We start from the raw sequence: 27,642 nt of genomic DNA, 5'->3' as shown, positions 1-27,642 counted from the left end.
GCTGCTTCCACTCTCATTTTAGTGGTTTGGTTCCATTTCATTTCAAATGGCCTAGCTATGCCCCCTCTAAGTCAATCTATATCACTGCATCTTCTTAATGCTAAATATCTATTGTGCAGTGGTATGGATTGTGGTAAATATGGCCGTTGACTCGTGGTTAAATAGGCGTTACTATAACTAGGCCTATAAAAGTATCCCAGTGGAACAGCCTCTATATGATTAGCATTTTCGGGAATATACCCAGTTTCATCATTTTGCAAGACATTCAGCAAATCACCCACCAAATTCTGATCCCGAAAATTTACAACAATATAATCCCCCGAGATGTTTTTCTAGAATTACCCACCCAATTCACTCGCCTTATCATAATTATGGCTTCTTGCAATGAATTCACCCCGACATCCGCATTGACAGAGAGCCAATGAACAACTTGATTTTTCAGGTACTCGTATGTTTCCTTCTGAGTTACCACTGATTTTGGAACATTATTTAAGATAATAAAATATGGGGTCACCTGTGGTGGGAGATTTAGTGTCCCCTGGGTGTCATTATTATCTTCTTTGGTTCTATTTGTCTTAGTTGATTGTATATTTTGCTGCTCCCTTATGGCCGGTGGAATATCAACTTTGTGCGGCCTTGGACAAGGGGGAGTTTTTAGTGACAATACATCCCCTACAACAAGGGTGTCCTGAGTTTGATTAGAAGGATGGATAACAGTTTGCCCCTGTTTTCTCTGGCATTTACCATCGACATAGGCTTAGTGGGTTTGGAGATACTGGTAACTTTGTTCGCAGATTTAGAAGGTAAAATTTCAGTCACCATTTCCGTTAGGAAGGCCATGTCTTTCTGTAACAATTTAATCACTGACATTAAGCGTCTTTCTATACTGTCCAGTTTGCCATGGAGCCTTTTAAATAATATATAGAGATCTTGTGTCTTTGAGTTGATAGGGTTATTTTCCCCCCTTAGGGTCCCTGGTTTTTTTTGTCGCCCTTCTTTTGCTTGGGCTTCAGTTTAATTTTGCAATATGATGGTAGATGCTCCGCCACATTATTTATGGGTTGCAGGCCTTCCTTCTTTTTTTTTGCCGGGGTAGATATTGAGAGCGTGTCATCTGTTGAGACCGAGATCTCCAGAGATGTATTTAACATGCATGGATTAGATTTTTTTGTGTACAGTTTCCTTTACAGAGATGTTGTCTACTATCAGCTCAATTTCCTCCCCTATATTCCCCAAAATAGACACATTTATGGCTGCGGCCTTCCCGCCTTCATGAACAGATTCTTTTAGGGCAGAATCAAGAGCTGTTTGTGTAGTTGCCAATTGCTCCTCGACTTGGACAATTTAACTATTAATAAGCCCCACAGCGTTTTTCGAGTATTTGGTAATTGGCACACTCTTTGGGAGCACTTTCCCCTTTAATGGTAATTTCCTTTTTCCCATTGTTACTCAGTATACAAGTTTTTGGATAACAGGGAAACAAAAAATGTCTTTCTCTTACCACTTTTCACTTGTTGACATTTGTCGGAATGCAAAAAGGGGGATGGCCCTGCCCTGCCTCGTCTGGCCTGCGGGAGCCCAGCAATCCTTTTGTGCACCCCCTTGTGCTGGACAACCGCGTCGGCGGCGTGCGCGCCGCGGGGGATGCAGGGAAGTGGAGTCCAGTATCAGCGGTGACTCCTTTGGCGATGGCGCCCCCCAAAACAATGAGCAGGATACGGCAGGCAAGTTTGTGGCAAGTTCTGAGCGAGCACCCGCGTTGCGGGAGCCTGGCAATCCTTTTGTGCACCTCCTGGCACTGGACAACAGCGTCGGCGGCGTGCGCGCCATGGGGGGTGCAGGGAAGTGGAGTCCAGTAACGGCGGTGACTCCTTTGGTGATGGCGACCCCCAAAACAACGAGCAGGTTATGGCAGGCACGTTGGTGGCAAGTTCTAAGCGAGCTCCCGCGCTGTGGGAGCCCGGCAATCCTTTTGTGCACCTCCTGGCGCTGGACAACCGCGTCGGCGGCGTGCGCGCCGCGGGGGTGCAGGGAAGTGGAGTCCAGTATCAGCAGTGATTCCTTTGGCGATGGCGGCCTCCAAAACAACGAGCAGGATACGGCATGCAAGTTTGTGGCACTTTCTAAGTCTGTCTTTCATGTTTTCCTCTTTGTATGTTTGCAGGTCCGAGTCTGTGAAGCTGAACCTCGCTATATCCCAGTCATACTGTGCAGGTAGTGGTGGAACTACACCTGCAGCATCTGGGCCTGTGGCCTTTGCTCGCTGGACATAAGCATTGTGAGCTTGGGGACCCTTTTCCATTAACTGTACTCGTGCTAGTGACAGGACTTTTTCTAAGTACGGTCTGTTGTGGTGTTGTGTGAAGGCATCTACTGCTAGTGTTCTTCCCACCATCTGTTGTAGTAAATCCTGGCATTTGGCTGTGTCTGATTTCAGCAGTCTCTTTTGTAATGAGGTCGAGCCGTGTGGGGATGAAGGAGTACTATTTGTTGTGCTGAAACTGTCACACCTAGCCTGTGGTAGAGGCTGTTGAGTCCCTACTAGGGCCTGCTCTACTAGTAGTCCAATGTCATGGACTGTCTGCAGTATGTATGTACAAACGTCCTAAACCAGGCACTGCCACTGGCTTAATGACATAAGGTTGTCTGCTGACATATCGTTGAATTGTTGTAACCATTTGTGGTCTATTAATTTTGGTTGCGTTATGTTTCTTTGTGTGCATTGAGCCTGCAGCTGTTTTTTCTTATCACTATATTTTCTGGCGGCGTGGACTGCTTCTGTCCTCATTAGCTGCAGAACAGCAATGTCTTGGACGGTGTCCAAGTCTATCTTGGTAGCCTCTTCGTTGGCGTATTAAAGCTACAGAGGCTGTCTTTTGTTGTTGAGTTAGCTCAGGGGGTTTCTCTGCGGGAGCGGAGGGTGAGACTGTTGTGGCTCTTATGCGCCCCATTCGAAGGTCCTCTAGTATTAAGTCCTCCTATCCCTTGTCTTCCTTAACTCCCAGCTTTTCTTTCTCACCAGGGATGCATGGGAATACCCCCACCACATCCATTTGCACTTTTCTCCAATTCTCATTTATTTTCTGCTTACTTATTTTGTTTAAGATCTTATTCTTTACCTCTAACAGCTCCTTATGAACTTTCGACTTCACATCGTTAGTTGCGCCCATGTCGCGCAGAACCAAATCCAACTAAAAAACAATTCCCACTCGGCCGGCCTGACCTTCTTTCCTTTTAACTTCAGCATTTGTCTCAAATATGACAACTTATTTATGTTGTACATCCCATGACGCGGAAATTGTAAGTCTGGTCTCCTAGATCTCAGGTCGTGCCATTTATGTATGAATAGTATGGAACTCAGTCGTTGGCGTAGGGCCACATTGTATGCTGGGGAGTATTTTGGGGTTGCTGGCTGACTGCTATCTAAATTACTTTTACAGAGAGTGTTTCCCATTGTGAGAGATGAGAGTGAGGAAGTGTGCAAAGTGCAAGCGTTAACCTTCCTTGCTGTTCAATGACAGTTCAGATACACCAGACAGAAGGGTGGGGTTTCGCGCTATACTATGGACAACACAGTGGGTAAACAAATGTTATCATGTGCTTTTCAGCCACGCTCCAGCTGTCGCGATAGCAGCGGAAGACACTCGTCAGGCAAACAGACAGGTCAAATGATACAAGTTCACCAAAGCATTCACAAGTAGGAAAGAAAATAATGTCCTTGGTGCTTATTACTGGTGCTCCATGGACAGAATGAAGGGTGACAGGAAAGTATTTAGAAGAAAGATTAGTATTTCCGTCTCCTTGCAATCTCCTGTTATCCTGTAAGTGGGCAGGAGGGGTGGCTAGGCAGAATTGAAGCCCCCATGGACTATGCCAGGGGGTCCAGGCAGTCAAATAGTGCAGAATGGTGAACTTTTCGTGCAGTTCAGGCAATCAAACGAAACATGCAGCGACCTCTGGTGACCCTGCGCGGCAGCGCTGTCTGAGAGTTTGTGTGCTGTGACTATGTGCAGTGTTATTACACTAATCCCAGGAGAGTAAAAGGGGAAATAGGAACAATATTATTGGCATATCAAAGGACATCAGGAACAAAACACAAAGGGGAGGTATTACACAGTATAGGGCAATTATTAATAAGTCAGCCAGTAATGTTAGGAGACATTTGGTATGGTGGCAGTAGGTGTTTGAAGGGTGCTTATTTTGTTGTCAGAAAGTTAGCAGCGTCAAATGTCAGTTTATGTAGCATCCTAATAACGCAAAAAAATCCTAACTGTACTTGGCCACAATATAGGAGAGGCACATGACAATACAACAATAGAAAAATGCAAAGAACCCAACAATAATAGACAATAGGACAACTGATACTCCCTCCTCTTTTTGCCTAAGTAACTCCCTAGGCACAGCTGGAAACCACCTCTGGCATCCAGCAAGATGCAGTGTCCCACTGGGAACCCGGGACCAGTGGCGCTTGGGTGAGTTAGCTGCACTCAGACCTGAGTTCATGGACCCTAAGACCTGGCACCCTTAGAAACTGTTGTAACCACAAGAGGAGCAACCCAACTGGCCACTACCTCCATGATATCATTCCTGCACAAGTATAATGTGCAATGTCAGGGGTGCTTTAACCGCCACCACCTGTACCTGGGGAGCAAAACTGCCACAGCTCTAAAATGAGGGGCTACCTGCTACAACCCAACCTGGAGGATTGAAAATTCTCAATCAAGACTCACCGGTGTATGATGAGTCTGGCAAAGCGTACCGACCTCTGCTCCAGTCAATGGGAAGTAGGTGTGAAGGTCCTCCACCCCCATCGGCCGGGGACTTTCTGCTGGCAAGACAGAACGGTGCAGTAGGTCTCCCTCCTTGGTACGTCATCAACTAGGTGCTGCTTTGCACCAGGGAGTCAGTGCGTTCATGGAACTTGCAGAAGGACACCGTCACCGGCCAGGTGGGGAGGGTATCCGGAACAGGAACTAAAATGTAGAGCAAAAATGCACATGTAGATAATTTTGGCAGGGATCAGCAGCAATGTCAGAGATCAAGAGCCACGCATGGAGCAAGAGGGGAAAGCCTGTCGGCAGCATGTAGCAAGTGCTGACGTTAGACAGGGGTACAGTCTTCAGCAGAACGATGACAGACTGAAAAATAAATAATTAGAGCCATGAAAAGGGCACAGAAGAAAGTGATAAGGACAGCCGCAATGGCAGCCATTGGAATTTCCCATAAACTGTGGAAACATAAGATGTATACGTCGCCAGGGCACAGGCAAACCATCCCTGGGATGAGAAGAGAAAGGGCAGATGGAGAGGGAGAGAGAAGAGCGATGAAGAGCCGTTAACTGGAGACCATACAAATGTGCTGAGAGAGAGAGAAGAAGCAGGAGTCAGAGATATGACTAAGTCAACTTACGGGCAGACAGTCCCCCAGCATCCAAGGGAGGCGGAGGAGAGAAAAGACAAATGCAAAAGTTATCGAACCTCAGGTCTCTGAACCCCGATGGAAGCTGGAGTCCAGCAGCCAGCCTGCGAAGTCGTCAGTAATCCAGGAGCGGCATTCTCCACCAAATGTGGGAGCTGAAATAAGAAATAATACCACACATATGACTCTCTGTCAGCACAAGAGATAGCAAGGTTTCATGGAGACCAACAAACAATGGATTAATGTGCAGCACGGAGACAGACACCAAAGTCACTGAATGTCCGAAGAGGTGAGGTGTCTGACAGTTTTTATAGGCCCAAACCACAAAGGATGTAGCATCATAACATACGTACTACAAATTAAGCATAGTTTATTTGACCAATTAGCAAAGGCCTAAGCTCTGCTATATAATTTAAGGTCCGAAAGGTACTGTTGCTGACCACGTGACCCAAATAGGCAGTTTCTGGGACTTTCCACTGTAATGTAAATTTTCAGTCTAGTACTTTTCCAGTTAATAATTGCAACATAATAGCTATGACTAGAAATATATTGCGAAATGAGATATGTTGAAACGTTTGTGTCTAAGCGAGCATCTTCCTTTGACACGTATCTGTTTTGAGCAAGCCTTGCATTACTAAAGCGGTTTCACGGAAGCCAAGGTTCAAACGTTGAGTGCAGTGAATTTTATGTCAACTTAACATGGCCTAGAAGCTTACAGCATTTGGTATCACATAATATGGCTTCTACAGCAGCAATGCTGACTGGAGGTGGGAGTCCAGCGCCACAGGAGGAGCTGGATAAGATGGAGGAAATGGTGTCCACAGTCATCAGTGTGGAGACGGTGGCAGGTGTTGGGGGAACGGACAGTGCTCAACATGATCTGACACAACAGCAGCAGGGTGAGTAACGACCAGGGACTGGGGGGACAGAGGGAGATGGGCACAATGGCACACATGTACAATTAAGTATAGCACGGTGCACACCCACAATGACTCTGGAGCATGTCCCTGACTACCCTTGGCACCCTACAGCACATCTAGAAACAGCAAGTAGGCCCCCGTTGACTATGTGCCCAGAGGGGGCCCTTCCCACACACCACCAATCTCACAACCAACCCATGCACATGTGCTAAACCCAGCAAAGCGGCGTGTCTGTGACCAACAGTGACAAAGCATGTGACACTGCATGACGAATAGCATTGCTGCAGTCAATATATCATGAAATGTTGCACGCCACGACACTGAGGTGGCTGAGTGTGGACCACACCCGTAAAGGAGCAGGTCACACTCTGACACATCCACGTGCACAAACAACCCCTGACGTCAACAACACATCTGCGGACAAACCATTCCCCAGACTCCCAACTCCCACCAAGAGCCGAATGTACCCAAGTCTGCAACATCTCAGCACTGTATAAGCACAGAAGTCAAAGTCACACCGAATGAAAGGGATAAGGGGCAGCAAAATCATAGCTGCAGGGGCGACTCTCCCGAAATGCAGCACACACACACATAACATGCAGAACACATCAACATTGACAATAATGTGGTACAAACCGCAACACGTTCACAACAGAACAGAGGACACAACTGGTGCCGCTTGTGTGTAGAAACTGGCCAATCCCATTTGTCATAGCAGGGAAATGTGAGTTGATAATGTACAAGTACAAACACACATCCGTGATGTTGTTGAAATGTTCACTTGAAATAGGCAGCTCCTCCCAAACAGTCACAATGCACACTGTCATGCAGTCTGTATGTAAACATGTACAATGCATCAACATACATGTGAACACAATGTTAAACTGCATCTCCCCTTCACATTGCAGAGGGAGAGTCAACACCTCCTGCAGAGCAGACCCAACAACTCTTCACTGATGACGAAGAGGACCTCGCCACCTTCGACCCCGACACCCTCCAGCAGCTCATGGACTGCCTCAACACCCCACCTCCAGGAGCAGGGCAGCCCAGCTGCATCGAGGAGACCCCACCCCCTGCACAAACCACACAGCAGGCAGTACTCACCACCACGGCCTGCCTCCCAGAACCCCCACGAACAACACATGGCCTTCCAACGCTGTGTGTTGGGGTGCCAGGAGAAGATGGCTGAACAGGTGTGGGTGGGGTTCAACCTCATGGCATCCAAACTAGTTGCCATACGTGGGTGTCTAAGTCCCATCGGGGACCACTCACAGTCCCCTAACGGACACCTACAGTCTGCTCCATGCTCTCCAACGATCCATGGCTGACATCGCTGGAGTTCTGACTCAGAGACAAGAACAACTGTCTAGTCAGAGTGGCTCCAGCGATGTCACCCGGGAGTTGGGACACATGCAGAAGATCATGGAGAACATGGAGCGGATGCAGGGGCAAAGAGCGGCTGCCACTGTGGCACACCAGCGAGAGGTAGCTGGGTTGTTCCATGCCCTCCAGACCCTCATCATGGCATTGCTGCCACAAGGCCTGGTGCGGTTGAATGCTGCTGCTACCACTCCATCCACATCTCCGCCCCCTGAAGTGTCAGTGCCACACAGTGCGGCAGAGATTCCACCTCCGGCCCCTGATGTGTCACTGCCTCACAGTGCTGGAGACAGAACACCACCACCCACATGTGAGGCACATGAAACAGCAGAGGATGAAGATGTGAATGAATCTGCCTTACTAGTAAGAATAAAGCAGTAGCATTCATCTCCGCCATATGGCCTGTTTCTGCTTAGTTCTGCCCTCTGCATCATCACCTTCCACTGTCCCTCGATACACTCTGCAACACTCAGCTTGGACCTCGACATGGACTGACATATTCTGTTTGGTTACCAATGACACAGCAATCAGACTGCGCACTGAACTCTTCCTCTTCCGATGAACTTGTCATTCCCTAAAGAGCTCTGGCTGGCCCTCCACGGGCCAACAATGTAAAGTGGGGTTTGCATGGCCCTGTACATCTCCAGCTACAACACTCCACTGAATGTGCGTTAAACTTACATATTCACACAGATGTGTCATGTCTATGATCATTCAAGTGTGGAAGTATGGATGAATGTAAGGTCAGTGATTCCCCCTTAAGTCCATGTTGCTCATGTTGTGAGACTTGAGTCACAGGGTGCAACATTATCTATTGCGGTCCAGGTGGCGCTGACACTACAAACGAGACACACACATTAGTTACTTCCTAGTCCAGTCCAGGATGAAACCACGCCCAGAGCCCCGGGGTCATTTTTCACACCCCTTCGATGGACTGGCATATGCCAGGCCAGCTCACTCCGCTTACGCTTACAGGGAGGGGAACAACACTACAGTTCCCAGGTCTTCCCTGTAGTGATATGCTGATCACAGGTCTAGTTGTCAGCATGCCACAGCCACTCCCTGAGGGCTGGTTTACACCCACACCACACCCATCCAGCACAGGCGTCACAGGACATGTGACCCTGCCAATAAAAAGGGCCAGGCACACGTGCTCGAAGCCATTTCCACTGTCTATCTGGGTGTATCCGTGTGGTTATTATTCATGCATGAGGGCCTAGTGTCCTACCACATCACATTCCCCACTGCCGGATGTGAAATGATGGCGTCCGCACCACAATACTCAATCATAAAGGGCCCATAACTTGAGGTGCACAGAGTTGGTGGCAGCCGAGGCACTTTGGCCGAGACGGGCCTCCCGCCACGTGGCGATGACTTGAGGTGCACTGAGTTAGTGGCACCAGAGCTGAGCGGGTGTGCAGCCTGCGATGATGCGTAGGCCTCAATACGCCATCCTGGCAATCAAGGTTCCATTTGAATTGTGAGCCCAGCTGGACCACAGTGTGTGCCGAAGGCAGCGGGCTGCACAGACATGACTACACGGCATGGTGCAGCAGGGTGCGCTGGGGGCCTGTGGCGTGGAATTCAGCGACGGCTGAGGAGGTTGCTCCGGCAAGTGGTGGGCCCTCTTGGAGACATGCCGGTGGTGGCAGGTGAGCATTCAGGTCTGGGTGTGCAGGGTTGGGCAGTCATCGCTAGGCAGCTGACCGGTCTGGGGACCAGGGCTGGGGTGCTTTCGGAAGATGTAGGAATCATGCACACTGCCTGGGAAGTTTGCGACGACATTGGTGAACAGGCCCCGGTGGTCCAGTTTTGCCTGCACATTGTTGGAATGCGTGTGGTTTCTGTTGCGGTGATTGTGTGCAGTGTCGGCAGGGGGCACAAGTAGTACATGTGTGCAGTCAATTGGCCCCAAAATGCGCGGGAAGCCTGCCATGGCGTTGTTCCCATGCTTGGTCTCCAGCTGTTCCTGCAGTGTGGGTGAAGTGAAGGTGCAGGGGTATCAAGCTGATACAAACCGTGATGCTTACAGGTATGATAAATCCTGCCTATTGAGACCGTAACAGAAGTTTGTGTGGTCGTAACCTTCCTTTACTTCAAAGGTTACGACCACATGAACTTCTGTTACAGTCTTTTTGTGCAGGATTGATCATACCTGTAGGCTTTATGGTTTGTCCAAGTGCAATACACTGTACCAGATTAACTTTGTGATGATACGGACGCTTGACCATTGCCACAATTCATCCTACAGGTCTCTGAATACAGACTTTTGGAATATGGAATTGTATTGGGGATTTCACGGACGATATGCAGTTACATGGATCCACAAGTTGCCCTGAAGAAGTTCCCCGTTGGGAATGGAACTCGTTAGCTGATGTTTTTGTGTTGTTAATTTATGTGTTTCTAATAAAGTACTGTTTTTCCACTACTGTTGACTACTGGACTTCATGACCTGGCACACACCCATTTCAGAAACCACAATCTTTAATCTGGAGAACAGAGGCACCAGGCAACGGCTGGGGATGGGGTTGGTTGCGCAGGAACACTTCGAATTGGGACTAGCGTGTGGTGCGGATACAGGGGCCGGCCGTTGCTTTTGTGAACATGCATCCAAGACATGTATGAGGAAGTTTGATAGGGCTGGCCGTGAGACTCCTCCGACTCTGGCAGTTGATGGTTGGAAGGTACCAGAAGCCAACTGGTGCAGCACAGCCAGCAGCTTTGTCTGCGGAGTGATGTTCGTTGTCCGCTGTGTTGGTACGTCAGCCTGTGGGCAATGTGGGTCAGGATGCGGAGGATGTTTGTCCTTTTGGGCCTGGGCAATGACATCCTCTGGCGTTTAGTCTCTGAGGCTGGTGCCTTTTCGGAAGGTCCGCTGTCTTGTTCTGTGCTGCCTCGGTGGTAGTCTGGGGGTGGGGGTGGTTCTGGGGGTGGTGGCGGTGGGTGTTGTGGCCCTCTTGGGTCTCCATGCTGCATGATTATTGACTCCATGTCATCTGTTGGTCCTCAGATGTGGCTCTGGGCTGGGGTCCTTTTCATACTGCAGGTAGTCGTCCTGCTTAACACCAGTAAATGCAGGTGTTAAATCCCTGCTGTTAACGCGCGTTATCGCCTGTTTTTGGATCGCATCGCAGATCTGGTTGGTCATTGAGAATATCGCGAAGTGGTGTTTTCAGTGTTTTTGCACGGGAGCACCTACTCGGCATATCATTAGCGTTAGTTGTTGCTCTCATCCGTGACAATGTTTTTTGCCAAAACTATGGCTGGAAAACTGGCGATATTGGCAATTTGCACCAGCTTGTGAAAAGGGCGATAATACTTCTGCCACTTTTGCTGCGCTAAAGTTCCGATAACTCTGCGATAAGTCCTTGAGAATATGCCCCTAATTTAGTTACTTCAAGGCTGCAACAAAGCTGCCTGCTGATGTTAACAATAATCAGCATGCTCAAAGGTTTTTCTTTTTTGGTCCACTGTCAGTCACTGTATTTACATTTTCCAGCCACAATTTGTACATTTAAATCGCCTATTCTTTCTGTTCTGATATGAAGAGCATCGTCATGCAAAATGCCAACATTTCCACACTCTTCCTTGGTGAGCCTGGAGTACAAATATTTAAGTGCAACTAATAGTATACAAAACGTTGATACTTATATTATCGAAATTAATGGCGAAACATTTGAAGCAGCAAGGAAACTAGCCTTTTTGAACAATTGTTTAGGTGCAGAAGGGCTAAGAATCTTAGATCATTTACCTATGGCCATTCAACCACCTGATGCAGAATGGGATGTCTACACTGAAGCCATAAACAGGTTACACAACCATTTCAAGGACTACACAAATGTAACAGTGAAACGCCAAAGATTTTTCACTTGTAAACAGTCTCAATTTGAATCAGTAGACAGTTTTTGGGTGGAATTAAGAGTCCTGGTTCAATGTGTGAATTCTATGGCAATTCAGATAATTACTTTAGACATCAGATTTTAGTTAATTCTCATGACAAATGGGTTCAGGAAAAATTGTTGTGTTATCATAATCCTAATCTGCATGAGAGTTTAGAAATTGCAAGTGGGATTGAACGGTCAGTGATGGCCTCAAAATATTTAAATAGAGGCAAAGACCTAGTGAAGGCTGAGCAAGTGATTACAGTGGGGGCAAAATCCAAGCTGAATACGAGCATAGCAAAAGACAACAAGAAAGATGGGAGACCCATTAATTCAAATTCATGTTTCAGATATGGGTTGAAAAGACACTTGGCAAATTTTAAAGTATGCCCTGCTATAGGTAAACATGTTTAAAGTTCAAGAAAGTGAGGCATTTTACAAGGGTGTGCAAGAATGTACATAAAGTAGGGTGTATCAGGGATGAAGAGGTCCTGGAGATTGACGACGAGGAATCAGAACACTGTTATAGTACGGGTGTGTTATCGATTAAAATGATCAAGGCACACAAGATGCTCCCAAAGGTGGAGGTCCGGTGTGTGATGTTGGTATAGGGGAGGTGAAAATAGCAGATACTGTGGATTCAGGCTCGCCCATTACTATTATCACGGAAACATTGTTTGAGAAAGAGTGCCGTCCATTTGTCCCCTCTGATTATCCATACAGTGGCATTTGGGGAACAGTATTGATATGATGGGGCAATTCCTGGAAACAATCACTTTCCATGTCAGGGCTATTTTGTCTAAAGTGTATGTTGCCAGAAAGGGGCACAACATTCTAGGTTGGAGAGACCAAGGCGCTTTTGCCATGTTTTTAAGGCCGGGCTCTGAATGTCCTATTTCTCTAGTTGCTCCTGTTCCCTATTTGCCTCAGTCAGTGAATGACTTACTTGATTTGCACAAGGTGCTTTTTGAGGACTGTTGGACTTGGCCCCTTTGGCAGGTTTACCCCTAAACTTTTTGCATTTTAATATGACCTAATATTAGTTGTTTTTGGCCCCTGCGCACTTTAGCACTGTGGCCCAGTGTGAAGTGCGTGCGCACTCTGAGTGCGTGTGGTGAGATTGGCCTGCCCTCCCATAGGAATGCATGGGGGATATGTGTGTCCATGGTAATTCCTGGTGTGAGAGGAGTGCAGGGTCGAGTTTAGTATGTGCGAACTCGTGAGAATAAATGCTGCGCAATGGTGTGCGCAGATTTATTGTGACTGGTGGAGAAGTGCCACTTTTAGAAGTTGGCATTTCTGTGTGCTGTGTGTTTGCCTGCCTGATGTGGAGTGCATGTCTGGCTTGTGATTGACAGGTGATGGATGGTGTAGGGAATTCCAGGAGCCAGGGTGAGTCTGCCCAGTGTTGAATAGGGAGATCTGCATCTAGATGGGAGGGAGGAGTTGCACCTGGGACCTGAATAGGGCTGTGCCTTCCCTCCACAATGCTGGCTCCGCCCCCTGTGCAGCGTCTGAGCACCTAGCCCCCACCTGACAAAGGGGAGAGGAGCCGAGCACAACAAAGTGCTCCAAACATCCCCCAAACCAGTTGCATCTGTTTTTCCCCCAGCCCTGTTCTGTGTCACAAAGGAAATAAGTAGTATAAATGAAGGGGCTGTGACCCCATGAAAATGTTCTGTTGCGCTGACTTTGAGGGGACACGCTGCAAGGAGGAACCGCCGCGGGACCCAGCTGCTGCTTCCTGAGGGTCCTGAAGTGTGGAAGTATGGATGAATGTAAGGTCAGTGATTCCCCCTTAAGTCTATGTTGCTCATGTTGTGAGACTTGAGTCACAGGGTGCAACATTATCTATTGCGGTCCGGGTGGCGCTGACACTACAAACGAGACACACACATTAGTTACTTCCTAGTCCAGTCCAGGATGAAACCACACCCAGAGCCCCGGGGTCATTTTTCACACCCCTTCGATGGACTGGCATATGCCAGGCCAGCTCACTCCGCTTACGCTTACAGGGGGGTAGAACAACACTACAGTTCCCAGGTCTTCCCTGTAGTGATATGCTGATCACAGGTCTAGTTGTCTGCATGCCACAGCCACTCCCTGAGGGCTGGTTTACACCCACACCACACCCATCCAGCACAGGCGTCACAGGACATGTGACCCTGCCAATAAAAAGGGCCGGGCGCACGTGCTCGAAGCCATTTCCACTGTCTATCTGGGTGTATCCGTGTGGTTATTATTCATGCATGAGGGCCTAGTGTCCTACCACATCACATTCCCCACTGCCGGATGTGAAATGATGGCGTCCGCACCACAATACTCAATCATAAAGGGCCCATAACTTGAGGTGCACAGAGTTGGTGGCAGCCGAGGCACTTTGGCCGAGACGGGCCTCCCGCCACGTGGCGATGACTTGAGGTGCACTGAGTTAGTGGCACCAGAGCTGAGCGGGTGTGCAGCCTGCGATGATGCGTAGGCCTCAATACGCCATCCTGGCAATCAAGGTTCCATTTGAATTGTGAGCCCAGCTGGACCACAGTGTGTGCCGAAGGCAGCGGGCTGCACAGACATGACTACACGGCATGGTGCAGCAGGGTGCGCTGGGGCCTGTGGCGTGGAATTCAGCGACGGCTGAGGAGGTTGCTCCGGCACGTGGTGGGCCCTCTTGGAGACATGCCGGTGGTGGCAGGTGAGCATTCAGGTCTGGGTGTGCAGGGTTGGGCAGTCATCGCTAGGCAGCTGACCGGTCTGGGGACCAGGGCTGGGGTGCTTTCGGAAGATGTAGGAATCATGCACACTGCCTGGGAAGTTTGCGACGACATTGGTGAACAGGCCCCGGTGGTCCAGTTTTGCCTGCACATTGTTGGAATGCGTGTGGTTTCTGTTGCGGTGATTGTGTGCAGTGTCGGCAGGGGGCACAAGTAGTACATGTGTGCAGTCAATTGGCCCCAAAATGCGCGGGAAGCCTGCCATGGCGTTGTTCCCATGCTTGGTCTCCAGCTGTTCCTGCAGTGTGGGTGAAGTGAAGGTGCAGGGGTATCAAGCTGATACAAACCGTGATGCTTACAGGTATGATAAATCCTGCCTATTGAGACCGTAACAGAAGTTTGTGTGGTCGTAACCTTCCTTTACTTCAAAGGTTACGACCACATGAACTTCTGTTACAGTCTTTTTGTGCAGGATTGATCATACCTGTAGGCTTTATGGTTTGTCCAAGTGCAATACACTGTACCAGATTACGTTTGTGATGATACGGACGCTTGACCATTGCCACAATTTATCCTACAGGTTTCTGAATACGGACTTTTGGAATATGGAATTGTATTGGGGATTTCACGGACGATATGCAGTTACATGGATCCACAAGTTGCCCTGATGAAGTTCCCCGTTGGGAATGGAACTCGTTAGCTGATGTTTTTGTGTTGTTAATTTATGTTTTTCTAATAAAGTACTGTTTTTCCACTACTGTTGACTACTGGACTTCATGACCTGGCACACACCCATTTCAGAAACCACAATCTTTAATCTGGAGAACAGAGGCACCAGGCAACGGCTGGGGATGGGGTTGGTTGCGCAGGAACACTTCGAATTGGGACTAGCGTGTGGTGCGGATACAGGGGCCGGCCGTTGCTTTTGTGAACATGCATCCAAGACATGTATGAGGAAGTTTGATAGGGCTGGCTGTGAGACTCCTCCGACTCTGGCAGTTGATGGTTGGAAGGTACCAGAAGCCAACTGGTGCAGCACAGCCAGCAGCTTTGTCTGCGAAGTGATGTTCGTTGTCCGCTGTGTTGGAACGTCAGCCTGTGGGCAATGTGGGTCAGGATGCGGAGGATGTTTGTCCTTTTGGGCCTGGGCAATGACATCCTCTGGCGTTTAGTCTCTGAGGCTGGTGCCTTTTCGGAAGGTCCGCTGTCTTGTTCTGTGCTGCCTCGGTGGTAGTCTGGGGGTGGGGGTGGTTCTGGGGGTGGTGGCGGTGGGTGTTGTGGCCCTCTTGGGTCTCCATGCTGCATGATTATTGACTCCATGTCATCTGTTGGTCCTCAGATGTGGCTCTGGGCTGGGGTCCCTTTCATACTGCAGGCAGTCGTCCTGCTTAACACCAGTAAAAGGCAGGTGTTAAATCCCTGCTGTTAACGCGCGTTATCGCCTGTTTTTGGATCGCATCGCAGATCTGGTTGGTCATTGAGAATATCGCGAAGTGGTGTTTTCAGTGTTTTTGCACGGGAGCACCTACTCGGCATATCATTAGCGTTAGTTGTTGCTCTCATCCGTGACAATGTTTTTTGCCAAAACTATGGCTGGAAAACTGGCGATATTGGCAATTTGCACCAGCTTGTGAAAAGGGCGATAATACTTCTGCCACTTTTGCTGCGCTAAAGTGCCGATAACTCTGCGATAAGTCCTTGAGAATATGCCCCTAATTTAGTAACTTCAAGGCTGCAACAAAGCTGCCTGCTGATGTTAACAATGATCAGCATGCTCAAAGGTTTTTCTTTTTTGGTCCACTGTCAGTCACTGTATTTACATTTTCCAGCCACAATTTGTACATTTAAATCGCCTATTCTTTCTGTTCTGATATGAAGAGCATCGTCATGCAAAATGCCAACATTTCCACACTCTTCCTTGGTGAGCCTGGAGTACAAATATTTAAGTGCAACTAATAGTATACAAAACGTTGATACTTATATTATCGAAATTAATGGCGAAACATTTGAAGCAGCAAGGAAACTAGCCTTTTTGAACAATTGTTTAGGTGCAGAAGGGCTAAGAATCTTAGATCATTTACCTATGGCCATTCAACCACCTGATGCAGAATGGGATGTCTACACTGAAGCCATAAACAGGTTACACAACCATTTCAAGGACTACACAAATGTAACAGTGAAACGCCAAAGATTTTTCACTTGTAAACAGTCTCAATTTGAATCAGTAGACAGTTTTTGGGTGGAATTAAGAGTCCTGGTTCAATGTGTGAATTCTATGGCAATTCAGATAATTACTTTAGAGATCAGATTTTAGTTAATTCTCATGACAAATGGGTTCAGGAAAAATTGTTGTGTTATCATAATCCTAATCTGCATGAGAGTTTAGATATTGCAAGTGGGATTGAACGGTCAGTGATGGCTTCAAAATATTTAAATAGAGGCAAAGACCTAGTGAAGGCTGAGCAAATGATTACAGTGGGGGCAAAATCCAAACTGAATACGAGCATAGCAAAAGACAACAAGAAAGATGGGAGACCCATTAATTCAAATTCATGTTTCAGATATGGGTTGAAAAGACACTTGGCAAATTTTAAAGTATGCCCTGCTATAGGTAAACATGTTTAAAGTTCAAGAAAGTGAGGCATTTTACAAGGGTGTGCAAGAATGTACATAAAGTAGGGTGTATCAGGGATGAAGAGGTCCTGGAGATTGACGACGAGGAATCAGAACACTGTTATAGTACGGGTGTGTTATCGATTAAAATGATCAAGGCACACAAGATGCTCCCAAAGGTGGAGGTCCGGTGTGTGATATTGGTATAGGGGAGGTGAAAATAGCAGATACTGTGGATTCAGGCTCGCCCATTACTATTATCACGGAAACATTGTTTGAGAAAGAGTGCCGTCCATTTGTCCCCTCTGGATATCCATACAGTGGCATTTGGGGAACAGTATTGATATGATGGGGCAATTCCTGGAAACAATCACTTTCCATGTCAGGGCTATTTTGTCTAAAGTGTATGTTGCCAGAAAGGGGCACAACATTCTAGGTTGGAGAGACCAAGGCGCTTTTGCCATGTTTTTAAGGCCGGGCTCTGAATGTCCTATTTCTCTAGTTGCTCCTGTTCCCTATTTGCCTCAGTCAGTGAATGACTTACTTGATTTGCACAAGGTGCTTTTTGAGGACTGTTGGACTTGGCCCCTTTGGCAGGTTTACCCCTAAACTTTTTGCATTTTAATATGACCTAATATTAGTTGTTTTTGGCCCCTGTGCACTTTAGCACTGTGGCCCAGTTTGAAGTGCGTGCGCACTCTGAGTGCGTGTGGTGAGATTGGCCTGCCCTCCCATAGAAATGCATTGGGGATATGTGTGTCCATGGTAATTCCTGGTGTGAGAGGAGTGCAGGGTCGAGTTTAGTATGTGCGAACTCGTGAGAATAAATGCTGCGCAATGGTGTGCGCAGATTTATTGTGACTGGTGGAGAAGTGCCACTTTTAGAAGTTGGCATTTCTGTGTGCTGTGTGTTTGCCTGCCTGATGTGGAGTGCATGTCTGGCTTGTGATTGACAGGTGATGGATGGTGTAGGGAATTCCAGGAGCCAGGGTGAGTCTGCCCAGTGTTGAATAGGGAGATCTGCATCTAGATGGGAGGGAGGAGTTGCACCTGGGACCTGAATAGGGCTGTCCCTTCCCTCCACAATGCTGGCTCCGCCCCCTGTGCAGCGTCTGAGCACCTAGCCCCCACCTGACAAAGGGGAGAGGAGCCGAGCACAACAAAGTGCTCCAAACATCCCCCAAACCAGTTGCATCTGTTTTTTCCCCCAGCCCTGTTCTGTGTCACAAAGGAAAGAAGTAGTATAAATGAAGGGGCTGTGACCCCATGAAAATGTTCTGTTGCGCTGACTTTGAGGGGACACGCTGCCAGGAGGAACCGCCGCGGGACCCAGCTGCTGCTTCCTGAGGGTCCTGAAGTGTGGAAGTATGGATGAATGTAAGGTCAGTGATTCCCCCTTAAGTCTATGTTGCTCATGTTGTGAGACTTGAGTCACAGGGTGCAACATTATCTATTGCGGTCCGGGAGGCGCTGACACTACAAACGAGACAAACACATTAGTTACTTCCTAGTCCAGTCCAGGATGAAACCACGCCCAGAGCCCCGGAGTCATTTTTCACACCCCTTCGATGGACTGGCATATGCCAGGCCAGCTCACTCCGCTTACCCTTACAGGGGGGGGAACAACACTACAGTTCCCAGGTCTTCCCTGTAGTGATATGCTGATCACAGGTCTAGTTGTCAGCATGCCACAGCCACTCCCTGAGGGCTGGTTTACACCCACACCACACCCATCCAGCACAGGCGTCACAGGACATGTGACCCTGCCAATAAAAAGGGCCGGGCGCACGTGCTCGAAGCCATTTCCACTGTCTATCTGGGTGTATCCGTGTGGTTATTATTCATGCATGAGGGCCTAGTGTCCTACCACATCACATTCCCCACTGCCGGATGTGAAATGATGGCGTCCGCACCACAATACTCAATCATAAAGGGCCCATAACTTGAGGTGCACAGAGTTGGTGGCAGCCGAGGCACTTTGGCCGAGACGGGCCTCCCGCCACGTGGCGATGACTTGAGGTGCACTGAGTTAGTGGCACCAGAGCTGAGCGGGTGTGCAGCCTGCGATGATGCGTAGGCCTCAATATGCCATCCTGGCAATCAAGGTTCCATTTGAATTGTGAGCCCAGCTGGACCACAGTGTGTGCCGAAGGCAGCGGGCTGCACAGACATGACTACACGGCATGGTGCAGCAGGGTGCGCTGGGGCCTGTGGCGTGGAATTCAGCGACGGCTGAGGAGGTTGCTCCGGCACGTGGTGGGCCCTCTTGGAGACATGCCGGTGGTGGCAGGTGAGCATTCAGGGCTGGGTGTGCAGGGTTGGGCAGTCATCGCTAGGCAGCTGACCGGTCTGGGGACCAGGGCTGGGGTGCTTTCGGAAGATGTAGGAATCATGCACACTGCCTGGGAAGTTTGCGACGACATTGGTGAACAGGCCCCTGTGGTCCAGTTTTGCCTGCACATTGTTGGAATGCGTGTGGTTTCTGTTGCGGTGATTGTGTGCAGTGTCGGCAGGGGGCACAAGTAGTACATGTGTGCAGTCAATTGGCCCCAACATGCGCGGGAAGCCTGCCATGGCGTTGTTCCCATGCTTGGTCTCCAGCTGTTCCTGCAGTGTGGGTGAAGTGAAGGTGCAGGGGTATCAAGCTGATACAAACCGTGATGCTTTCAGGTATGATAAATCCTGCCTATTGAGACCGTAACAGAAGTTTGTGTGGTCGTAACCTTCCTTTACTTCAAAGGTTATGACCACATGAACTTCGGTTACAGTCTTTTTGTGCAGGATTGATCATACCTGTAGGCTTTATGGTTTGTCCAAGTGCAATACACTGTACCAGATTACGTTTGTGATGATACGGACGCTTGACCATTGCCACAATTTATCCTACAGGTTTCTGAATACGGACTTTTGGAATATGGAATTGTATTGGGGATTTCACGGACGATATGCAGTTACATGGATCCACAAGGTGCCCTGATGAAGTTCCCCGTTGGGAATGGAACTCGTTAGCTGATGTTTTTGTGTTGTTAATTTATGTTTTTCTAATAAAGTACTGTTTTTCCACTACTGTTGACTACTGGACTTCATGACCTGGCACACATCCATTTCAGAAACCACAATCTTTAATCTGGAGAACAGAGGCACCAGGCAACGGCTGGGGATGGGGTTGGTTGCGCAGGAACACTTCGAATTGGGACTAGCGTGTGGTGCGGATACAGGGGCCGGCCGTTGCTTTTGTGAACATGCATCCAAGACATGTATGAGGAAGTTTGATAGGGCTGGCTGTGAGACTCCTCCGACTCTGGCAGTTGATGGTTGGAAGGTACCAGAAGCCAACTGGTGCAGCACAGCCAGCAGCTTTGTCTGCGGAGTGATGTTCGTTGTCCGCTGTGTTGGTACGTCAGCCTGTGGGCAATGTGGGTCAGGATGCGGAGGATGTTTGTCCTTTTGGGCCTGGGCAATGACATCCTCTGGCGTTTAGTCTCTGAGGCTGGTGCCTTTTCGGAAGGTCCGCTGTCTTGTTCTGTGCTGCCTCGGTGGTAGTCTGGGGGTGGGGGTGGTTCTGGGGGTGGTGGCGGTGGGTGTTGTGGCCCTCTTGGGTCTCCATGCTGCATGATTATTGACTCCATGTCATCTGTTGGTCCTCAGATGTGGCTCTGGGCTGGGGTCCCTTTCATACTGCAGGCAGTCGTCCTGCTTAACACCAGTAAAAGGCAGGTGTTAAATCCCTGCTGTTAACGCGCGTTATCGCCTGTTTTTGGATCGCATCGCAGATCTGGTTGGTCATTGAGAATATCGCGAAGTGGTGTTTTCAGTGTTTTTGCACGGGAGCACCTACTCGGCATATCATTAGCGTTAGTTGTTGCTCTCATCCGTGACAATGTTTTTTGCCAAAACTATGGCTGGAAAACTGGCGATATTGGCAATTTGCACCAGCTTGTGAAAAGGGCGATAATACTTCTGCCACTTTTGCTGCGCTAAAGTGCCGATAACTCTGCGATAAGTCCTTGAGAATATGCCCCTAATTTAGTTACTTCAAGGCTGCAACAAAGCTGCCTGCTGATGTTAACAATGATCAGCATGCTCAAAGGTTTTTCTTTTTTGGTCCACTGTCAGTCACTGTATTTACATTTTCCAGCCACAATTTGTACATTTAAATCGCCTATTCTTTCTGTTCTGATATGAAGAGCATCGTCATGCAAAATGCCAACATTTCCACACTCTTCCTTGGTGAGCCTGGAGTACAAATATTTAAGTGCAACTAATAGTATACAAAACGTTGATACTTATATTATCGAAATTAATGGCGAAACATTTGAAGCAGCAAGGAAACTAGCCTTTTTGAACAATTGTTTAGGTGCAGAAGGGCTAAGAATCTTAGATCATTTACCTATGGCCATTCAACCACCTGATGCAGAATGGGATGTCTACACTGAAGCCATAAACAGGTTACACAACCATTTCAAGGACTACACAAATGTAACAGTGAAACGCCAAAGATTTTTCACTTGTAAACAGTCTCAATTTGAATCAGTAGACAGTTTTTGGGTGGAATTAAGAGTCCTGGTTCAATGTGTGAATTCTATGGCAATTCAGATAATTACTTTAGAGATCAGATTTTAGTTAATTCTCATGACAAATGGGTTCAGGAAAAATTGTTGTGTTATCATAATCCTAATCTGCATGAGAGTTTAGAAATTGCAAGTGGGATTGAACGGTCAGTGATGGCCTCAAAATATTTAAATAGAGGCAGAGACCTAGTGAAGGCTGAGGAAGTGATTACAGTGGGGGCAAAATCCAAACTGAATACGAGCATAGCAAAAAACAACAAGAAAGATGGGAGACCCATTAATTCAAATTCATGTTTCAGATATGGGTTGAAAAGACACTTGGCAAATTTTAAAGTATGCCCTGCTATAGGTAAACATGTTTAAAGTTCAAGAAAGTGAGGCATTTTACAAGGGTGTGCAAGAATGTACATAAAGTAGGGTGTATCAGGGATGAAGAGGTCCTAGAGATTCACGACGAGGAATCAGAACACTGTTATAGTACGGGTGTGTTATCGATTAAAATGATCAAGGCACAGAAGATGCTCCCAAAGGTGGAGGTCCGATGTGTGATGTTGGTATAGGGGAGGTGAAAATAGCAGATACTGTGGATTCAGGCTCGCCCATTACTATTATCACGGAAACATTGTTTGAGAAAGAGTGCCATCCATTTGTCCCCTCTGGATATCCATACAGTGGCATTTGGGGAACAGTATTGATATGATGGGGCAATTCCTGGAAACAATCACTTTCCATGTCAGGGCTATTTTGTCTAAAGTGTATGTTGCCAGAAAGGGGCACAACATTCTAGGTTGGAGAGACCAAGGCGCTTTTGCCATGTTTTTAAGGCCGGGCTCTGAATGTCCTATTTCTCTAGTTGCTCCTGTTCCCTATTTGCCTCAGTCAGTGAATGACTTACTTGATATGCACAAGGTGCTTTTTGAGGACTGTTGGACTTGGCCCCTTTGGCAGGTTTACCCCTAAACTTTTTGCATTTTAATATGACCTAATATTAGTTGTTTTTGGCCCCTGCGCACTTTAGCACTGTGGCCCAGTGTGAAGTGCGTGCGCACTCTGAGTGCGTATGGTGAGATTGGCCTGCCCTCCCATAGGAATGCATGGGGGATATGTGTGTCCATGGTAATTCCTGGTGTGAGAGGAGTGCATGGTCGAGTTTAGTATGTGCGAACTCGTGAGAATAAATGCTGCGCAATGGTGTGTGCAGATTTATTGTGACTGGTGGAGAAGTGCCACTTTTAGAAGTTGGCATTTCTGTGTGCTGTGTGTTTGCCTGCCTGATGTGGAGTGCATGTCTGGCTTGTGATTGACAGGTGATGGATGGTGTAGGGAATTCCAGGAGCCAGGGTGAGTCTGCCCAGTGTTGAATAGGGAGATCTGCATCTAGATGGGAGGGAGGAGTTGCACCTGGGACCTGAATAGGGCTGTGCCTTCCCTCCACAATGCTGGCTCCGCCCCCTATGCTGCGTCTGAGCACCTAGCCCCCACCTGCCAAAGGGGAGAGGAGCCGAGCACAACAAAGTGCTCCAAACATCCCCCAAACCAGTTGCATCTGTTTTTCCCCCAGCCCTGTTCTGTGTCACAAAGGAAAGAAGTAGTATAAATGAAGGGGCTGTGACCCCATGAAAATGTTCTGTTGCGCTGACTTTGAGGGGACACGCTGCCAGGAGGAACCGCCGCGGGACCCAGCTACTGCTTCCTGAGGGCCCCTGCGAGCTGGCCTACCTGGCTGCGCTTTGTTGGGGCTCCCCAGCACCAAGGACCCCTTTATTTTGGCCTCTTTGGAGACACTGCTGGAGCTGTAGCTCCTAGCGCCTCATGAACACTTTTCTTTTGCTCCCAGGAGAGAGGAGACTGTTTTCCCTGCAGCACTGTGCTGCGAGAGGTTTCCTGAAGGGAACCCCGGCGTGAGAGGTTCCCCCATGCCTTAGACAGAGCGAGAGCCCACCCCGCATTTGTGCGCTCTCAAGCAGGTGCCCACCCTGCATCTGTGCACTGGACAACGCGTTTTTGCCGCATTTCTGCTTATGCCACGAGCGTGTGCCCACCCCGCGTTATGGCTGCCCCTTTTTAATGAAGTCCTACAAGCGGGTGCCCACCCCGCGTTTATGCGCTTTAAGCGGGAGCCTACCCCGCTACTGAATTTATTTTATAGAAAGCGGGAGCCTACCCCGCATTTACCGATATCTTCGAAGCGGGTGCCCACCCCGCATTGCTTCCTGGAAATCACCACCGCAGCCAGAGATCCAGAGAAGGTACTGCCACGGCTACAGGAAGTCAGGCGGGACTGCCTGGACTGCCTGGTTGTGGGCGGGCCAACTGGAAGCTGTGCAGGCCGCCCAATCACAGCGCAGCCCAGGAGAAGGTTCCAGAAGTGCTGCCTGCCCAAGCGGGGCTCTCGTGAGTAGGAGAGAGCCCCGCCGCCACAGGAGAAGTCGGAGCAGCGCATGCTCCATGCCAGCCGCCCCCACCGCCTGCAGCGGAGCCTGGAGGCCGCCTGTTGGTGTGCGGGGCTCCCGTAGCCATGAGGAGAGCCCCGCAGGTCTGGCACTTGTCCTGGTTGCGGCGTGCAGGAAGCCTACTGCAGCACGACCAGCAGGAGGCTGCCCCGACAAAGCCCCGGTGAGTAGGCCTTCAGATGGGCAGAGTGTAAAGTGCCCCGCTGCTGAGCGAGCCACTCCAACGTCGGGGTTGATTTTGGTCTAAGGGCCCCAGAGCGGGGCCCCCTGGTGCCTGGGCTCATTTGACTTGGGGGCATTTCTTTTGGAGGGCCGTTAGCCCAGTGGTGCCTGTGCTCGTATTTCCTTGGGGGGCATTTTCAGTTAGAGCCCCAGAGCAGGGCCCTGAGGCACTGTAGTGCCAGAGCTTGTTCGCTGGCCATCTTCCCCAGCTGCCCTGCGAGAACGCAGGCAGCTGCAACGTTTTAGGGCACCTTTATTTTGTTAGATTCAGAGTGGGGGACAGTGACTGCCCGTGCCCATCCAGTTAGTTCTACAGCTGCCCAGCAAGTAGTGGGCAGCTGCCACGTTTAGGCTTGTGGAACTGCGCCCTTTTATTGGTTGGCTGCATCGGCGGCCGGAGGGCCAGTAGACGGTCCAGGAGAGTGCTGACATTTCTGGACATTGAGCATTTGAGCCCTGGAGAAGGCCAGCTGGCCTGGGGGGTCCAATTTCTGTGGTAGGGCGCAATGCCCTAATGTGATCCCTAAAGTGCAACATGTTTATGCTAATAAGGTTTGGGGCCTAAGGTGATTTATTGCCCCATGGCATTTATGTGATACCTAAGACCAATGTGATTTATGCATAGTGTGGTTATGCTAATGGGATGCCTAACGTAAATGTCACGCTATGATACTTAGGCCCAATAAGAGTGCATAATGTGTTGATGTTAATGCTGAGGTCATTCTTGTGCCAGTAGTTATTGGTTGTGCTATACATTTACTAGTTGCGCTTCATTTATAATTGGTTATTTTTTATGGTTTTGACAGTGGCCCCATTGGCCCTATCGTGTGTAAATAGTCCCCTGTGAATATTGCCTAGTGCCAGTTGGCACAGTGTATACTATGTCATTATGTTTCTAATGTATTTATGATAATACAAAGGCTATTTTTATATATAACCTGGTGTGGAATTCCCTTTGTGGTGTACCTGGGGTGTTGTTGCTGTGCGCGTGCGCAAACGCCTTACACATTGTCTCCGGGATAAGCCTGACTGCTCGTGTCAAGCTACCAAGGGGGTGAGCAGGGGTTATCTTTGGCGTGTAACTTTCTTGCCCTGACTAGAGTGGTGGTTTCTGCCTGGCTTTGGCGCAAGCCTTAGCCAACCAGAATTCCCATTTCTAACAAGGACAGATTGTGGTTGGTTAAGGGGTTGAAGCAAGATATTCTAAAGGAGATTGCAATACCAGTGGTGCACATGGTCAGGAGCATCCCATGGAGTGTAAGAGGTCAATTGAAAGAGCATTTGAGCAATTTGTGCTCCGAGGGGGTCATAGAACCAGTTGACACCTCCCAATGGATTTCACCTATTGTTGTGGTGAAGAAAAGGAATGGGGAGGTGAGGTTATATGCTGATCCCATATCTTTAAACAAGAACAGCTTGGTGAAGTGTTTCCCCCCCTCCAAAATCCAGGAAATGCCAGAGTGTTCTCCACAATAGATCTGATGCAGCCTATCACCGAGTAGCATTGGAAGAGAATTCCAAATTGCTGACTGCATATAATACCCCCTGTGCTGCATTTAGGTTCCTGTGTATGCCATTTGGTCCGGCGTGAGCCGCTTCAGTTATACAGAAGTTGATGTCTTAGCTTTTTGGAAACAACGAACAGGTGATGGCATACCAGGGTGATAGTCTGGTGTTCACTGAAAATGAGGAAGAACACTTACAAAGTTTGAGCAATGTGTTAAATACACTGAAGGTTCAGGGACTTACAATAAAGAAGGAGAAGTGCTGCTTTGTAGTGCCAGAAGTAGAGTACCTTGGGCATGTGTTGGCGGGGCAGGTATCAGACCTAAAGCAGATTCTGTAAAAGCCATTAGGAAAAGTCCTCAGCCTGTGGATAAAGAACAACTAAAGTCAATCCTAGTTATGTGCGAGTATTACGTAAGGGTGAGACATTGTATGGGATGCCAAAGAATGTGAAGCATTCAAGAGGTTGAATAGATTGATTGTCGAAGCCCCTGCTCCCAAAGCCTTTAGGGATGATGTGATGTCAACCATAACAGCGGATGCTAGTGGCATAGTTTTGGGTGCGATACTGTCTCAGAAGGTGGATGGCAAAGAGAATATGGTGGCATTTGCCTACAGTTGCTTGTCTCCAGCTGAGTAAAACATCAACACCATAGGGAGGGAGGCACTAGTGGGTGTGTTTGTGTATGTGTGTTTGTGTGTGTATGGGCAACAAAACATTTTGCAACTAAAATGTGGGGGAGAAAATGTCCGCTTCTGACTGACCACAAACTGCTGGTATTTCTATTATATGAGAAGAATCTAAATCAAGTGAGTCCTAGGTTAGTAGGACTACTGGCAAGGATGTACAAACTTAATTCTGATGTCAAACACATTCCTGAGGCAAAGAACGCTAGGGCAGATTTTCTCTCTACAGATGGCCAGTGAATGGTGATGAGACTGGATCAAATGAGGAGGAAGTTGAATGTGTCATCGGTAATGTGGATGGAATTGTGGCTGCTGGAGGAGTGATATCTCTCCCGGAGTTGAGTGAGTGCTCTTTGCATGATGGATGTCAGACATCCTTTGAGGAAGTTCATCACTGAGGGTTGGCCTCAAGAAATGCACTTAAAAAATGATTTCAAGCCTTATTTCCAGGTCAAGGATGAATTGTGTTTGGAAGGTGAGTTGGTGTTGCGTGGTAATGTGTTAATCACTCGATGGATTTGAGAAGTCGGTTGGTGCATGACAGGGACCAAGAAGAGGGTACGTAGTTACTACTGGTGGCCTGGAATGGACAATGAAATAGAAGTGATCGTGGGTAATTGTAGGATATGTAAACAGGATCACACATCTTTGCAAGTGTGCAAGACTCCGCTGTGCCCTGTGGAATTCCCTAGTGGGCGGTGGGAGAAATTGGGAATGGATTTCGTGGGTCCCATATATGACCTTCCTGCAAGCATGAAGTATGATTTGGTGGTCATTGATTATTTTTCAAAATGGGTGGAATGTAAATTTATGAGGGTAATCAGAAGGGAATGAATACCCCAAGTGTTGGTAACTGCCAAAACGGTGCAATTTAAGTCGAGCACTATGCAGGCTTTCCCCAGTTCTAATGGTATCAAGCACCTATCAGTTTCCTTATATAGCCCTCAAGGGAATGGAATGGTGGAGAGAGTAAACAGAATGTTGAAAGAAAGTATTCAGATGGGTTTGTCTTTCGGTGAAGAGGTGCTTAAATCATTGCAGGACAGAGTCTGGAGTTACCTTAACACCCTACACTCATCTAGTAGAGTGTCTCTTTTTGTGTTGTTGAGGGGTAGGCACTCCTTGTGCGAACTGTTGCCTTGGTGGGTGTTGGATAAAACAAGGGCTGCTAAGAGAATACAGGACTGGAAGGGTTAGCGTCACAAAGTTGAAGAGCTTCAAAGGAAGAGTAAAGTGAGATATGATGCTTTAAACAAGGTAAAAGATGTTCTGTTTGCAGT

Source organism: Triturus cristatus, chromosome 5_1, assembly GCF_964204655.1.
Source record: "Triturus cristatus chromosome 5_1, aTriCri1.1, whole genome shotgun sequence".
NCBI lineage: Eukaryota > Metazoa > Chordata > Amphibia > Caudata > Salamandridae > Triturus > Triturus cristatus.
This window is presented reverse-complemented; position numbering follows the sequence as displayed.